The sequence below is a fragment of the Schistocerca americana genome, chromosome 6 (genome assembly GCF_021461395.2).
Source record: "Schistocerca americana isolate TAMUIC-IGC-003095 chromosome 6, iqSchAmer2.1, whole genome shotgun sequence".
Classification (NCBI taxonomy): Eukaryota; Metazoa; Arthropoda; class Insecta; order Orthoptera; family Acrididae; genus Schistocerca; species Schistocerca americana.
The window spans coordinates 523,189,117-523,201,287 of NC_060124.1; the positions used below are offsets into that span (position 1 = coordinate 523,189,117).

Consider the following 12,171-nt stretch of genomic DNA (forward strand, 5'->3'; position numbering starts at 1 on the left):
TGCATGTGAGGTTGAACCTCTTTCATTTGTACATTCACAGTCTTTTCAAGAGGTGTACATAAGAGGAAAAAACACGGTTACTGAATCAGGTGAAGAGACACTGAAATAAACTTGAAATTTACCGCAAGTCTCTGTTGTAGCCGCATCAAAATGTCTGACATCGATTGAAAAATTTCGCACAAACAAGACTAAACAGCAGAAAATAATTACTAAACTCAAAATGAATTTTTAATGTACTACATTTTTAAATTGGACTAAAAAGTGTAAAATAATGCTCCTAGCCTCATGCAGATTCCTAATCTTATACAGGGAGTCTAGAAAAATTTGTCACTCATAATTTTTAACCATATGAAAAACATGGGGGTGCATGCAGTTCGTAACAGCTGTCTAGATAGTTCACCTCTTTGCTATGACTTCACTTATTACCTGATGTATGAACAGTTCACCTCTTTGCTATTATCTTCAGTATACACTACACATTTTTCACGTTTAATCTTACAAGTTCAAAATGGTTCAAATGGCTCTGAGCACTATTGGACTTAACTTCTGTGGTCAGCAGTCCCCTAGAACTTAGAACTACTTTAACCCAACTAACCTAAGGACATCATACACATCCATGCCCGAGGCAGAATTCGAACCTGCGACTGTAGCGGTCTCGCGGTTCCAGACTGTAGCGCCTAGAACCGCTCGGCCACAATCTTACAAGTACTTCCAAAGCTATTAAAAATTTAGTCACAACTGTTTGGGTCTATCTTTATGCGATTAGCAATCTGTATCGAGCTAGGAGAACTTATTGTGTAATTTTTTGTCCTGTTTAAAAACATGGTGCATTAAAAAATCATTTTTGGTTAAATAAGTGTTTTCATTATTTATACACAAAAACACAGGTGCTTACACGATGGCATTTGCAAATTTTTAATGACTTGTAGGTAGTGACATACATAGAATAACCAACAGTTTAAAACCTTAAACATGCAGTTTTAGTGTTCGCCAGTGATAATTACTTCATATTTTGTTTTCGATCGACTTTGGCTTTGCAGTGTCATCAGACAACTTATGACTCAACACACAGCCCGCACAACATCGGCGACAGCTAGTAGCTGTACAAAGCCAGCGATTCCCTGAGATATGTGCTTCAGTTTTACATGAAGGTTTATGGGCGTGTTTTGATAGGATGCGCGCGACAAGCCGTATACAGGTCTACGTGTACTAAAGCGCGTAAAAGGGCACGTAAGGAGTGGTAAAACGCTGGGCGCGGACTACTCTCTGAGGGAGCGGCAGTCTCCGCGAGAGTTGTGTACCCCTGGCGAAGCGGGTGGCCACCGCGTCGCTTCTCCAGGAATCAGGGTACCGGTCGCCTGGTGACTTGGTTCTCCACCGGACAAAACTTTGCGCTGTCCGTCATTACTGGCCGACAGGTCCCGCTGCCAGCGCCTCGCTGTGGGGGGGCCACTTTGTGGCAGCGATGAATCTTACATGGCGGCCGCAGCAGCGCGACAAAAGCGCGCCGCCATCTATCCGGCTGCTGAATTATTTAGCTTCCCCTCAGGCTGTGCCGGCGACTGCCGAAGGGCGGGCGAAATGCGCCGTGACAAAGCCTGGCCGCGCAGCGGTGTTTGTCGGGCCCGCACGGGACCGGCGCAGAGTGGGGAAGGTCGCCGCGAGTCGAATCGAGGGCCCCAGCAGTCTGACCGCGCTCTTCCTTGTTCCTGCCCTCTTCCTACTCGTAAAAATATCGTCAGAAAGGCGCTACCGAGAGCCCACCGTGAAAAGCCACCGGCACTACGTATTCGCAGCTACATTCTTGTATACAGGTAGTAGTAGTTGTAGTAATCTATCACCTCCCCGTCCTACAGCATTGCCAATTACTGATAATTTCCATGTTAGTAAAAATGCTGAAAACAATTAGGCATTTCCACGTTTAGTCTAGGATATGGCGAAGTTCTCTGCAAAAGAAAATTCCTACCAGCTGCTAAAGAACAAGTAAATAAACAAATAAAATCAAATAAAATAAAAGAGCTAACATTACAAGAAATTTTGAAGAAAAATAATTCTTTGCTTCAACCTGTTGAAAAAGCAAACAGAACCACTGACATACTTGTGCCGAATATGTATGGTTTAGAGTTGCAAGTGATACATATTTTACAGTGAAAACATTACTTATTCGAAAATTATTACTGAGCCGTGGCTGGCTCGCCTCATGTCTTGTCTTTTATCTTTCGTTGCAGTCCAGTGGTGTCTTATTTCTTCATCGGTTACCGCCATAACGTTTCTGTTTTCTCTACGTGAGTGGCAGAAGCAGAGTGTATCGATACTAGTACTGCTGTAGTATCTTTGGTGTGGTGGATATATTTTCCGGGTGTGCTGTGTGTGGCAGTCGGCCGGTTGGGACAGAGCAACGAGGAAGTCTCTGTGGCGCGTGGTCAGGCGGGAGTGCCGGCCGGTGTGGCCGTGCGGTTCTAGGCGCTTCAGTCTGGAACCGCGTGACCGCTACGGTCGCAGGTTCGAATCCTGCCTGGGGCATGGATGTGTGTGATGTCCTTAGGTTAATTAGGTTTAAGTAGTTCTAAGTTCTAGGGGACTGATGACCTCAGATGTTAAGTCCCATAGTGCTCAGAGCCATTGTATTTATTTATTTATCTTCTTTTTTATTTTTTTTCAGGCGGGAGTCTCTGGCGGCGTGCACGCGCTGTTGGAGTTTTGAGGCGATTCTTGCGAGGGTTACGAAGTTCATCGCCCACCGATCCTGGACACTAAAGTTGAGTGCTCACTTAACCTGGTATCAAGCCTCGACCGCTATCACATATCTTTGTTTGATCCTGGATGTCGCTTTCTGGGAGATTCCTGCAAGCAACAACGTGTGTGCATTGAAGTCGGCTAGAATTGCCACCGTCTTACTGTGTGGTGTTTAAATTAATTTAATTCATTCCTTCATTAATGAAGTGTACCAACAGTATCTTCTGCCTTGTGACCGTCGACTTTCCGGTTACGTGCCCTGGTCGTTGACGTAGTTTTCGGCAGTGTATTTTCCTCGTCATGTTGATGCTGTCTAGCACGGCGTGTAGTTCGACAGCTGAGGTGTTGTTGGTAGGTTTGGGCGTTTCTTCTGACTTGGCTCAATTGGGCACCAGTATCCAAAACGTTGTGCTACTGGCATGTTGTTGTCGTTTTTGCTGGTCGGGTGGAGCAGAACTGATGTTGTTGGTTGGTTCGTCAGCTGGCTTTCGGTTCGGTTGCCTTCCCATTAAGAGGTTGTCGGTCTCGCTGCCTGTCTCACCTAAACGTGCGTTAGTGTTACCATCTCAGGCCGATCCTTGGAACCTTCTGAGCGCCGCTCCTTGTGTTTTACGTAGTGATTTCCTTTTCAGTCTGGCCTTCAACCCAGTTTTAGCTTATTAAAGTTGCAATGATCCTCTTCTTAGGCCTTAAGCTGTAAAAAAAATTGTTTCTTGTTTGGTATGTGGCCTTCAGCCGAGTTTCAGCATTACAAAATTAAAACTGAAAATTCCTTGTGTGTAGGCCTTAAGCCGCATATTGGTTTCAAGTTGGTATGTGGCCTTCAGGCGAGTTTTCAGCCTTTTCAGATCAAAAGTTGAAAATTTTTGTCTAGGCTTTCAGCTGTAAGAAATATTTTCTAGGTTTTATGTGGCCTTCAGCAGAGTTTTCCAGCTTAAATTAAAAATCGGAAATTTCCTTGTCTGGGCTTTAAATCATGAGATTGTTTGGATTTCGTATGTGGCCTTCAGCCGAGAATTATGTGAATAGTTTTAGGATAAAGCCTTTACCCCGTTTTAGTTGAAATTTAAAAGCTCTTCCCTGTAGGCGCTAAGCTGTAAAATCGTTTTCTGCATGGTGTGTGGCCTTCAGTCGAGTTTTAATCTCACTTAAATTAAAAATTCAAAATCCTTGTCTTGCTCTTCAGTCATAAGATTGTTATTCTTTAGTATGAGGCCTTCAGCCGAGTTTTACACGAAATATTTTAAGAAAAGGCCTTCAGCCTTTTCAAATTGAAAGCTCTTCTTCCTAGGCATTAAGCCGTTAAATTGTTTTGTTGATATGCGGCCTTCAGCCGAGTTTTCTGCCTGCTTAGATTAAACTTTGAAAATCTTTGTCACGGCCTTAAGCTGTAACACTGTTCTTTATTAATGTAAGGCCTTCAGCCGAGTTCTATGGGAAAAATTGAAGCTAAGGCTTTCAGCCTATTTATATTGAAGGTAAAAAAAAAATTTCTAAAGAACTGAAACCTCCAGAAGAACTCCTGTAACTCAATTCCTTGCTTAGGCTTTGTGCCTTGGATTTCCGCTGTGGCCTTCAGCCGATCTAAATTACATCAAAGGAGGTCTTTCGATAAAACCTTGAGAGTTTTGATTCTTGCTTGTGTGATTGTGTGTTTTAAGAAATAAAGTTTATATGTTGAGTGGAACTGACAGTAACTTATTTTAGCCCCTCTCCATTTTGGCTCTGTCCTGCTAGCACAGGGATTTCAATTACTTCTATAAAATTCCTATTACAACATTCACAACGGACAACATTGCTACGAAACCCTTGCAAATATTAGAAAAATCATAAATAAACATGAAACGTGACTTACAGTGAAAATAACACAATCTGTAACGAAAAATCTAAAGTTCCCTGATATGGATGTCTCATTCAACAATGAATCCAAACTACGCCAATAAATAAAAATTGTACCTTCTTTCCCCTTCACATTCTTTACATTCTAAATCACTAACCAAATCCTTTTCGTCGGTTTCACTATATCCAAATACAAATCTTTCTTACTTAATCACATATGCACTTTACTTCTATATTGCCACTACTCGTCTGCTCTGCATCTGTCTCTCTACTAATCTGACAGAACTCCCGCGCTCCTCGCTGCCCAGCAGCGATGACAAAAAAAGGCACATCTTCCAGCGACACAGCTACTCTGACCAAAGACTTCGCGCGAATAATAACCTATTCAAAATTGTCGCTTAGCATAGTACGTACAAAACCACAAATGCAAATGAGAAACTACCGACAGACCTGTTTCGACATAATAAGACTGTGGTAAACGCAAACTATTTGTAGTGTGCACGACACTAGGGTATGTTGTAGCCAAGAGAAATACCATCTGACTACATAAAAACATAATAAATCTGTGATAAACACGAATGACCCACAGTGAAAATTTCTCTACGGTTCACTTGTGTTTCTCACAAATTTATTATGATTTTGCATCTACCGACGATTTTTGTTTTGATTATTTGTTTATGTAAAACGTCGCGTATGACCATAATGACCTCATAGATCGAAAATTGTCATAAAATAAAAGCAGATTTATAACACTAAGGCGCTCTGTACTTAAATGCTGTTATATCGTAGTTCAACGTTTTGAGATATTATAAACTTGTACTATGATTATAAAGAGTATTAATAGCTGGTACCAGTGTGACTGAAACATACTCACAAATGATATTTGAGCAGCTACGAGTACTACTTCAAAACATACTCTGCAGTGATATAATTCAACTCCACGTAGAAAAATGACAAAACGAATAGATCGATACCGATTTTCAGGAACAACTGAGAGAACGATATCCCATAACCCTAAAAAAATTGAATATCTTTTTTTATTAAAATGGAGATCACATTTCCGAAGATATTTACAGCTTCGTATGGAAAAGGCCCGACCTCGCACAGCAGAGTGGAATGTTTCCTGGTTTTCGGTGCTGACAACAACCCGTCAACAATCGGACAGAGAAGCGACCTTAATTTAAGAGCAGGGTAGGGCTGCAAATACTTTTTTGAGAAATCGATATTTATCACGAATTGTAGTGCCACACTCCTTACCGGTGGAGGAATTTAAGAAAAAATATAGCTTGAGTAAATATCTTGAGATCGGAAATAACAAAGAAATTCGAATACATTAATTAGTGTCCGCTGCTCTTGGTCGTGCGGTAGCGTTCTCGCTTCCCGCGCCAGGGTTCCCGGGTTAGATTCCCGGCGGGGTCTGGGATTTTCTCTGCCTCGTGATGACTGGGTGTTGTGTGATGTCCTTAGGCTAGTTAGGTTTAAGTAGTTCTAAGTTCTAGGGGACTGATGACCATAGATGTTAAGTCGCATAGTGCTCAGAGCCATTTGAACATTAATTAGTGCCTGATGTTTATTATTGCTTTGATGTGTGTTACGAGGACAGACGGGAGGTACTAAGTAGCTAGTCATAAGTCGTAGATGAAGAATTTTTCAAATATGTTTGTGACCTCGTTATTCCACTTCACTGCAAAGTTATTCACTTTCGCAAAGGTGGACTTTCCTGTCAAAAGTTAGCCCGTGTGAGAACTGTAATGGTGCCGCGCGCATGGATGTAGCAAAGAGACGACTTCAGTGTCTGTGTCTGGCAGCGTAACGGGTGTGTGCAGCCTTCCCAGAACTGTGAAAACGAACCTATTTAGGTGGGCTGTGGGATGCATCCCCTGTATGGCCAGTCGACTGTTTCCATTTTGTGCCGAGGTTTTAAACAGCGCCCAAAGCTGACGGCGGTCCCAGCTCCTACAGGCATCTCTTGTCTGTCGCGGTTTGCACAGTCAGTTTCCAGGCCACGCGGACCTACAGCTTAGGCAGCAATTTACAGCAGTTTACCTGAGTGCCTGAGGCCTCAGAAGTTCCGGCAAGGCTGCCGGTTTTGTCGAGATAATCGGTTTACAGTCTCATTGCTGGCTAGTCATGGCAATTAGACACGTCGGAATTACGAGGGTAATTCACAATTACGAGCGCATCGAGACCACCGTCGACTCTATGCCACCGCTAAGGTAATCTCCGACGTTCTACTGCCGTCTTCCATAACTAGACAGAATCTCTCAATCTCTCTCTCTCTCTCTCTCTCTCTCTCTCTCGCATTATCTGACGTTCAACTTCCATATTCACACTCAAGATTCCTTCTGCATGGTCCTTCTATTATTGATCGTCAGCCCCTTAACCATCAATTCTCTACAGTAACAGCACTTTCGCCACTCACTTCAGTGCTTCCGATTTATTAACTGTGAAAACCTTTTCGTAGATGTATTCATGGGAAAATATATCTGTATGGTGCGAAAATTGACAATTGACCCTAAATAACAAAAAGTGTGAGGTCATCCACATGAGTGCTAAAAGGAAACCGTTAAACTTCGGCTACACGATAAATCGCCAAATCTAAAGGCCGTAAATTCAACTAAATACTTATGAATTATAATTACGAACAACTTAAACTGGAAGGAGCACACAGAAAATGTTACGGTGAAGGTTAACCAAAGACTGCGTTTCACTGGCAGGACACTTAGAAAATGTAACAGATCTACTAAAGAGACTGCCTACACTACGCTTGTCCGTCCTTTTTTAGAATACTGCTGCGGGGCGTGGGATCCTTTCCAAGTAGGACTGACGGGCTACATCGGAAAAGTTCAAAGAAGGGCAGCAAGTTTTGTATTATCGAGAAATAGGAGAGAGAATGTCACTGAAATAATACAGGATTTTGAGTGGACAACATTATAACAAAGGAGTTTTCCTTTGCGGAGGAATCTTCTCACGAAATTTGAATCACCAACATTGCCCTCCGGATGCGAAAACATTTTGCTGACGCCGACCTACATAGGACGAAACGATCTCCATGACAAAATAAATCAGAGCTCGCACAGAAAGGTATAGGTTTTCGTTCTTTCCGCGCGCCATACGAGATTGGAATAATACACAATTGTAAAGGTGGTTCGATGAACCCTCTGCCAGGCACATAAATGTGATTTGCTGTGTATCCATGTAGATGTAGATGTGGATGGCTCTATATTAAATAATATATATATGTTCAATTGAATTCAAGGCAACGGCCTTGCCGCAGTGGATACACCGGTTCACGTGAGATCACCGAAGTTAAACGCTGTCGGGCGTGGCTGGCACTTGGATGGGTGACCATCCAGCCGCCATGTGCTGTTGCCATTTTTCGGGGTGCACTCAGCCTCGTGATGCCAATTGAGGAGCTACTCGACCGAATAGTAGCGGCTCCGGTCAAAGAAAACCATCACAACGACCGGGAGAGCGGTGTGCTGACCACAAGCCCCTCCTATCCGCAGCCGCGGTCGGATGGTCCCGATGGGCCACTTGTGGGCTGAAGACGGAATGCTTTCTTTCTTTCTTTTTTTTTTTTTAATTGAATCTGTTCTCGACTCTCTTAGTTGCGCTGCCCCGTGCTGCTATTTCGAAAGTACTTGGCCACAGATAATTGTTGCGACAGTTGTGCTGGCGAAAATTGTTGAATTTATTTATATTTTATTTATTTTATACGGTTTTAAGTTCGTGTATAAACCAAAGAATAAAAATATAATGAGTTATTTTATTATTTACGCATTCTATAATTTCTGAAGTCTTAAGAATAATATCGTAAGACAATCCATTATGTACCAACGCGAAAAACATTGCATTTAGGTGCACTTTTTAACAACTACTGTCCAAAAGCTCAGCTTAGGCGCTAAGAGTTACAAGTTGGGACGGATGAGACTTTCCAATGAGTCAATGAGCTTGACGTTGCAGTCAGTTCTCAAAAGATACATACGTCAACAAAAGTTTTGCACGCTCTTTCTTTCAAATGTATGCCGCAAAAAACAAAATTTGGCTTGACGCACGCGTCTATATTCATTTGTAGAGTGACCAGATCACCACATTATAAAAACAAACATTCTTGCACCGACAAAATCTTTTTCTCACTGGTGGATTTTTCACAGCGTTACTGAGTAATGGAAGTACGTGGTGGAACTTACCCTTTCTCGTATGCAAGCTGTAATCCGTCGTGGCATAACAACAACGAGTTCATGGTTCAGATTATCCCACTTGTCCGCCCCCGGTAGCTGAGTGGTCAGCACGACAGAATGTCATTCTTAAGCGCCCGGGTTCCATACCCGACTGTTTAGGAGATTTTCTCTGCTCAGGTACTGGGTGCTGTGTTGTCCTAATCATCATCATTTCATCCCCACCGATGCGCAAGTCGCCAAAGTGGTGTCAAATCGAAAGACTTGCTCCCAGAGAACGGTCTACTCGGCCGGAGGCCCTAGTGACATGACATTTCTTTGTCCCACTTTACAATGGCGATTTTGCATAAGCCGTGTTGTCGATGTCAAAAAATAGCTCGTTTCCGTAGATATCATATATAATCGGTTGGGTTCTTATTCGGGGAACAGGCAGATCACTCAATTTTGGTGATACTAGCATGCTGAAGGAACACGTTTAGGAGAACAGCACGATGAGCACATGAAATATCATCCGTCAAGACAAAATTGTCATCAACGTATCGCTGATACAGTCCCATTATTTGTTACAGAGCCTTCCCACTGTGCCTTAGAGGAGTAAGACTACCCTCAAGAACGACGGTGGCCCCACGTAACGCTTCCCGAGAACACTAGTCACACTTTGTTGCACAAGTGGAACTCATTGCTGGAGGGTTCTAATGTTACTGGGTTGTGTCGAAACCCATTGTCTACGATTAATTACCACGGTACAAACAGATCCGAGTTTCGTCCGTAGCAACACCTGACGCCAACCCTGGGGCGGTCATTCTGCGCAATACCTTTCCCATCTGTAACGAGTCCACGGTGTTGTGGTGTACGGCGTGGTGTTCGCCATGATCTTTGGGAATGGACGGAGATTCGCATCATGAAATCGTCTCACAACAGTTTGATACGATATACGACGTCGTGTAGCCTCTTCGGACGCCGTATTCGGTTCAGAAGCACTCAGCTTCGACTCCGAAACAGTGGATATCAACCGTCATGTGCACCTGTCAAACATTGACGGCTTGGGCAGCGTAAGACCCCGGAATTAGCTGTCACTTGGAACGGATTCCATGTTTGCACCGCGTCATTTTGATTGCGGTGTACACGCTGAGCAATGACCCTAGTTGTCAGCCATCTGTGCATAACGTGACGGTGTGGACCCGGCCATTGGTCGCGATTGTCCCCCATAGAATGACTGATGTTATAATTCCTGTTTCTCTTAAACTGAACATTAAAGGTAGATTGTAGTTCGTTCCTAGCAACAAGACAAAGCGGAACTATCTTAATGACGGATGCTGAGCAGGAATCGCCGTAATCGGTGATTAATGAATCATTATTAACCGGGTAATGCGTGACTGTGAGAATAAATACCTTTACAGCAATGCTAGGACTTGCTTTGTATTACACAACTTCTCTAAATATATCGGACTTTCATTGTGCGTTCAAAGTTGCAGCGGTGGCTGTCTGTCAGTAGCATCACGGTACCAGTAACGTGCAAATTGACGATCATCGCTAAAAGAGGCTGAAAAAAATATTTACAAATCTAAGTTAGTACGAGGAGTAACACAATACTATTTAGAAAAATTGTATCTTTGAAATAAATAATAAATACTTGTGCTATCAGTTCAAACAGAGAATGCCAACGAAAAAAGGCAAAGAGGAATTGACCAACTCTCAGCGATTGGTTTTCGTTTTTAAACAAAATCAGAATGAAATCTCCATCACAGATTCCATATATTCTACAAATATTTTTAGCATTATCAGAGAAGTTAGATTACATGTTTTTTGCACAGTGTTCTGTAATAGTGTTCACTCCGCTGTTCCCCAGACGTCTCTAAAGTGCTCTCACGGGTGCTTTATTTTCAGTTGAAATGCTGCAGTCCATTTGAGTGCGCCGTTCTACCCGCATGTAGCTCTCGTTGTAATTCTGTATATGATTACAAACAGCCTTATGAGTGACCATCCGATTGGTACAGGAACAGCCACTGTGGGAACTCACCTGCATATCGAGGTGAGGCAACACTTTTGTGCTGGTGTGGATATATTGCAGGGGGTTCAGAAGACAGCAACATTAAAATTACAAGTCCAATATTGAGAGGTTCCATGCCCCCTTTTGCATGTCACCTCTCATTTTCATCAATTTTATTAATGTTCTATGCCATTGCACGGTAGTAACAGACCGAATAAGGTTATTGTAATGAGAGCATTTGTACTTAGAACTCAAAAATACTTTTCACTTGATTCCTGTGCATGTTGGGTTACTGTGCAAGGCAAGCATTGGAGGACGCGGCACACTGCATTTCTGGTTGGGGGCTGCACTTCCCCAAATTCTGAGGGGCTCGTACAATGGGCTTAAGCGCCTGGCGGAACGACTGACGTCGGTCGAGTTTCGCCTATTGTCTGCAGGGCGAAACGACCTGCGAGACGTCTGAGTGACGCCGCAGTTTATGTGTTTACCGTTCCGGCGCATCAGGAACGAAGACTCCTGGCACCGACTGACTGCATTGTCCTCTTGATTCTGAGAATGCCCTGCTGGGTGCGACTGTCTGGCGCCGGATGGCCGGTGGTCTAGGCATGTTGTTTTCGTAGCCGCTCAAATGACAAGTTCAGTGCCCTCAGCTGAATAGCAGAGGCATGATTGGTCAACTTAAACTGAGGCTAGTTAACGTCATAAAGCCCTGCTCGAAGTTGGAGGGAACGGTCGCTATTGGCGCGAATGATGTTCCGAGACAGTGTGGGGGAATTTTGGAATCAGCACTGAATGGTGATTCGCGGATTTAGAGGACAGTAGGGAGTTGAGGAATAATGGCTTCGCTCTTGCGTTGCGCAGGCAGTGAGATTCTGGATCTAATCGGCGTCAGAGTCGGACAGTCGTGCGACTTAGTCGCACTTTGTTCGGCAGAACTTAGAATTCTCGGACAGCCTTCAAGGCCAGGGATTGAAACAGAGTTGCTGCACGGCAGAAGTCGGCACCTACATCATCAGAAAGCTGCCTACCGACGGCCTGCTACAAATTTCAGGATTGCTAAAGTATTTTGCGGCTCCGCCATTGTAGGACCTATCAGTTTTATACTGAAGTCTTCAGCAGCACGCGCGCTCGCTTTGCCACAAGTACACCTTGCTTTTTTCTCCATGTGATCCAATGTGAGTTCTCACTACTAATCAAGATACTACAATATAGTCGAGAGAGTAATATTTGATTGATTAGGACCTCCAATGATTATCGTCAAGCTATCGCATCACAGAGAGTAGGAGCCGTTGTTCTCGAGCCAACTCTTATTCACATAGTAGTTCAGAATATCCTGTCGTTTAACCTACTGTTTGTGTCGATAACCACGTACCTTTATGTTCTGATGTATAATAAATCTCATTGTCATATTTAAGCCGCATATCA

The 12,171-nt window shown here is 43.4% G+C and overlaps 1 long non-coding RNA gene and 1 pseudogene across 1 annotated transcript in view; one reads left to right on the forward strand and one right to left on the reverse strand.

Annotated features, from left to right (window-relative positions):
- Window positions 1-12,171, reverse strand: part of LOC124619873 — a 1,840,881-nt gene that overhangs the window by 1,691,882 nt on the left and 136,828 nt on the right. The window lies entirely within an intron of this gene.
- On the forward strand, window positions 7,834-7,950 carry LOC124620899 (annotated as a pseudogene).